Raw genomic sequence first — 6090 nt, 5'->3', positions numbered from 1 at the left:
GTTTTGTAAACCCAAAGAAAGGTGAGATATAATGACAATGTGAAGACTACCAAAGCAACCAAACTATAATTTTCGAAAAGAAAACCATTAATTTCGATTTCTATCACTTGTACACTTGTCACTAGTCATCCATAGAAAGTTAATTACACAAACCAACTTTCAAAATGATCATGAAAACCCAGTGGTTTTATGTTGATGTCGTTTGAATTGAGGTTGTTTGACTCAAGATATTTAAAATAGTTGATTTTTTGGTTTTGAACCCAAGTGAATGGTTTACCATGGAAGAATGTAATTGAAGATAGCTTTTGATTGGGAATTGAAGATAACTTTTGTTTTGGAATCGAAGACGGTTTTCGTTTTGGAATCGAAGATGGTTTTTGTTTTGGAATCGAAGACGGTTTTCGTTTGGGAATCGAAGAGAGCGATAATTGAAGAGAGCAATTTGAATCAATCGAAAAGTCGTAGTTTTTGATTTGGGATGGTTTGATTTAGGATGGATAAAAGATGTGGTAATCAGAATGAATCAAACTTGAATCTTTTTTTTTCAAATGTTGTCACCGATCTTTTATTGTCCTCACTTTAAGTACATCTGAGATCGGTGGTGAGAAGTCTTTCACCTTTTGATTGCATGATAGCCAGGTGCTCAGCACCTGGCTACATCTGGGCCAGGTGCTCAGCACCTGTCTTGATCTGCCATTCCGATCCCAACCTCACCGAGCACCTGGATTTCAGGTGGTGCTCAAAGTACCAAATAGTACCTGAAATGCAGGTGCTGAGCACCCAAACCAGCTTGTATGCCGTTCATAAAAGCTGGTCCAGGTGCTCAGCACCCAAATGAAGTTGTATGCCGGGCATACAAGCTGGTTTGGGTGCTGAGCACCTGGAATCAGGGTTGTCCTCAGACAAATTGGCTCACCTGAAATGCAGGTGCCCGGAGAGGATGGGGATGAGCTTGTATGCCGACCATACAAGCTCCTTTGGACGCTGGGCACCTGCATTTCAGGTTGTCCTCAGATGAATTGACTCACCTGCGGATTGGCTAGCAAACCACGTCGGCTCTACGTGAATCTTTTTAGGTATGTGACGGCCAGGTGACCACCAGGGTGAGGGCCACATGACCTCACCCACGCTCCTGTCACCTAGAAATGCCCTTTTTTTCCCGGGCTCTCCACCTGAGGCCACACTGATTGGATTTCAGGTGGGCTCAGTTTAAAGTTGCCCCGTGGTGTAGTAACATGTGATCTGCTATAGAGAAGCATGATTGAGGGAATAGACATTTTTCATTAATTCTTGTGTTAGTCTCATTGCATCTTTCAGTTCCTGTTGCACCTTCTTAATTTTTCCCTTTGTTGCTTTACCAGTGGTAGGCACTGCTCACTTGCGGGAATGTTGGTAAAGTTTAAACTTTATGTGTAACTAGTCAAATTGGGCGGCGGGCGCCGCACTCACAACAAACAATTATCTCAATCAATTCACATTGAATTCTAGGGGCTAGGCTGACCCAAATAGCACTCAAGGAGGAAAGTTCTTTATGGGAAATTGTTTGTATCACAATGTAGTAGAATCTATTCCACAGTTAAACTGATATGAATTTATAAATTATGAGGAACACAATGCCAACCTAAGTAAGTATTTGTTCTTCCAAACTGAGCAGCTATTGTAATAAATCTGAATCCATCAGAAGTGTAGGTCCTAGGAGATTGACATGATACTCCAACTTCTAACTACTTAGGGTGTTGTGGAGTTTGACAGCAGACTCCTGTAAGCATGAAGTGTAGACACTTCTTGGACCTCACTATTGGGGAGATTAGATACAGAATTCTCATATGTGTCAATATTATGGGGTAATACAATTTAGATCTGAAATGACACTGGGTACCAGGATCCTTGAATAACTCCACCAATTCTGGATTCTGAGTACTTTGCCTGTTCTGAGCTATGAAAACAAAGTTTCAAAGCTTATTTGGATTGCCCTGAGTGAAACCAAAAATCTCTTGCTATACAGCTCACATGGGGGATGGGTCTCTATTTGGGCGCTCCAGAGAGCTCCTTTTTGACTTTTCAAAGTTGCACCCCTGGTGGGGGTGTGAGGGCACTCCATTATGTTATTTTTTCAAAAAATACAATTTTACAAACATCAACCCTGTTCATTTCTACCTTATATATCAGAGTAGTGACTTTTACACATATGAAATGGGTGTGACTTTGCCGTCTGAGTGGAATTTCAAAAACACCGGGTCTTGATCCCAGCAGTGGGAGCTACCATCTCACAGACATTCACCAAAAACTTCTTGAGATTGTGGCTGTTTAGGGTATCTATTATTCTTAGTTGCTGGGATGGGGTTATTGAGACATTTATGATGTTTTGTAGGGAGCCACATTGATTTTGTGGCTATGTTAGGCATATATATACCTGGGGCACAGCATCTCAAAATGTAGGTCAGTCTGGCGTGCCCCAAGGCGCACTTCTCACACCACACCCACCACATGACATACAGTAAACCAATCAGTACTGCTACATGATCAACTTGTGATAAAAAAATTGGGGTCCTTGAACTTAGATTTCCAATTGAAGACATTGTATATAAAACAGACAAGTTGTACTGTACATCTTGCACAAAACTTGATCTGGCAAGGCCTGATAAATTGGTTCTGCTAGATGCTGGCCGCAAGCAACAGGAATGGCAGGAATGAAGAAGGGTATGAAGGCCATGTCACTTATGAGTTCTAATTGTGGTGGGATCAATAATTGGGAGGAATCATGGTGCTCTTTAACAGAGTTGATGTTGCATTCCCTGGGAGTGGGATATCCTTACCCTACACCTTAACCTCTAAGCCCTAACCCCTAACAATTTGCAAATCTGAGCACTTTTAGTAGTTGTAAAATCCCAAAATTACTTGGTTTCTTAGTTAAAACAGGTGTGCATACATAATGTGCTCTATTTATCTTATCATTATAGGAGTAGTTGTGAAGTAATCCACATACAAAACTGGGTGTTGTCTATGACAACACAACAACAAAAAGGCTTATAACTAAAATATACGCAGTTGCTCAGACTATCCAGATCACTACAGTGGAGGTGTCTGCCAATAAATCAGAATAACAAAGTGGCTAGTAACAATCAACACATTCAATGTACAGTCCCCTCCAAGTGGTTTACGTAATCATTCAAGTTCTGCAGCGGCGGGGCCGGGGCCTGTTGCAAACCCGATGATTACGGATCCTAGGCGTGGGGACGTGTACAAAGCAGGTGTCATGTGCCAGTTGTTTGAACAATACCAATGCAAATTGGTAAACCAAATTTTTGTTACTGAAATGTAATATCAATGCACATTAACTTCAAATCAATAGATATTCTGGGCCTGATATTGGCATGCGTTCACATCAGCTGTTTTTGCAGAGTCCAAATAAAGCTATAGGTTTCAAAAGTTGTTATAAATTATTGATTTATGCCTTTTGCGTCTGATTTTTTGTTGACTGGATCAAACAATTGATTGATTTTTTGTTGGACTGAATCCAAAAAAACAATCTTAGTATATATAAGAAAAAACAAAAAGAAAAGAACTCTGACAAAATTTAGAATAAGATTGTGATAGATACAGTCAGATGATAATGTAAAGACATCATCTGGGACCGTAACAAATTCGGGTTATAAAGGAGAAACAGAAAAACAAAATTAAATACTGTCATCAGTTTATGATGATGCCATCATACAAATTAGTAAATATGACATAACACAAATGAAACATGAAAAATGCTTTAATAATAGTTTGATTCAAGAAAAATGTATACAACTTTCAAAAGCAGATACAAACAATAAAATATAAATGCAAAAAATTTTGCCTGAGAAAAGGTTGCATAAATGGCTAATGTGTTTAATTATCAGGGTAACTCCTCAAAAACAATCAGAAAATTGAAAGCAATTACCTGAGGAAAAACATTGGCTGGTCAAACAGGGACAAAGTTCAAGTCTCTTGAGCTAAGAATGGAGGTTTTATACGGATCCCACTATTTTCGGCCCCTTTGGCAAATACCCGGAGCCCCTTTGTTTTGGGGCATTACCTGATATACCCAACACAACCCGAGTGCACTCAGCCAAATTCTTGGTGAGTTGGACCTCAGGGGCTCTTTAGGGGATCCTTACGTTTGAGCCCCTTTCCCACAATGCTGAGCCCTACTTTAACCAATAGGGAAATAAACTCTATGATGCCCCCCTGAAAAGAGGAAGAAGGGCTCAGCATTAACTGTGCGCCTGGACCGGACCATGTATGATGGACACCACCCTTATGATGTGGTCCTCACAGTGTAAGAATGTGTATTATAACCAGGTGAGCTTGCCTTGGTCAACTGCTTCAAGGTCTTAACATGGTCACCAAGCAACTGCGACATGGTATAGCTCACCACATGAGCCCAAAAAAAACTCCCAACCGATCCAAATTGGATCGGTCATGAGCCAAATTCACCCAAAAATGACTTAAAAAATGACTGCGACATGCTGGTTCCATTGATTTCCCTCAACAAAATAAAACAAAGATTGATTCAACTACTGATACAAATGAAGAATGGCAGGATTTTGATGCCAAAACCAATGTAGGAACAAATGGAGAAGTGTTTGCTCAAGCATTCCATGATATAAGTTTGACAAAATGAATGGTAATGAGTAAACATGATGGAAAAGTATCAACCGATATAAAATAGATTGATTAAGAGTCAAAGGTGTAGCTAACCAGAGGTTTTGGTGTAGTTAGTTTGAAAAGAATTTGATAATCAAGGCAATGAATTGAGTATGATTCAGATAGCTGAGAGAGAATGGTTGGGAAAAGATGAGGAGTTCAATGTTCTATGAGTAAAAGAGTTATTGAGAAGTGGGAAGTTGTTGAAGTTGTATCAGGAGATGTTGAAGGTATTTATAATAAAACCTTTGAAAAAAAAAACAATTGCTAGGCTGGAGCCCCACATGTAGCCCCATTTTTAAAGGGGGCAATACAATGATTGTCACCCCTAGGTCCGGCCCAACAGGGGGCTCCGGATATCGTCCTGGGGGCGGAAAACAGTGGGATCCTTTTATACAGTTTTGATCAATTCCATGGTTCCACTTCAAGTTGAATGATTAACTGATGGATGAGTTGAGTTTGAACAGTAAGCCCTTCCTGATACCAGTCTTCCATCTGATAAATCAACCAACTTTGAATGCCCCTTGAATGATAGATACATTCCATGTCTTCTGGAAGCCCTTGAGAAGTTCAAGGCAATAGTTCTGCTGCAAATTTCTTTTGTATTTCTTTGTTCTTATTCTCAGATTGGATTCAGAAGTTGGCAAAAGGCTCAGAAAATGACAATAAGATGTATAATCAGATGTGTGGTTTTGAGGTCAATTTCCATCCAATTTTCATTTGACTTACTTACAAGGTTTGTCATGAGTAATGAAAGCATTTGTATATCAACATATAAAATTATGAGCTTGATCCAAATCTCAACACATCATACACATCATGTGGTCCGATATAAGCTACCCCTCATCTCATGATTTTGGCAACAATGTTAAAATGAAAAACATATTTGATTAAAAACCAAAGCAAATCTTCTCAAGTTTTCTTCAGCCATATTTGGAGTCTTGAGTTGAGGGTAATTAAGAATCCAAGTTGTGTTAAGGTTTAAATCACTGTGTGAATGTTGATGAATGGAAATGTCACTGGAAATTGGGTTGAGGTTGCTGGATGTTTGGGATCAAGCAGCTGAAGGGCGAGGCAATCCAAAAATGGATTTTAGGTATTAGGAGGCTCAAATTGAAGCTTTGGACCAAAGCCTGTGGTGTATGAGTCTTTTGTCCATCTTTTCAAACTAATAGTTCTCCATAATCTTGAGTGACATAGGGGTTCCACCTCAATTTGAGTGATTCAGCATCACAACTCTCTTACATATTTTTCTCAGTATGTCAAGGTTGCAGAACAATTAGTTCTCATTGTCCCAATACCACTGCATATTCTACTTCAATAAATTGACCTATCAGTCTTTAGAATGATATAAACAACCCAAAAATTTCAGAAGGAAATCTACAATTCAAACATGTTCAGCAAAAAGTTTGTACT

Source organism: Melampsora larici-populina (assembly GCF_000204055.1).
Source record: "Melampsora larici-populina 98AG31 unplaced genomic scaffold MELLAscaffold_39, whole genome shotgun sequence".
NCBI lineage: Eukaryota > Fungi > Basidiomycota > Pucciniomycetes > Pucciniales > Melampsoraceae > Melampsora > Melampsora laricis-populina.
The sequence above is the reverse complement of the archived record's forward strand: the minus strand, read 5'-3'. Positions refer to the sequence as shown.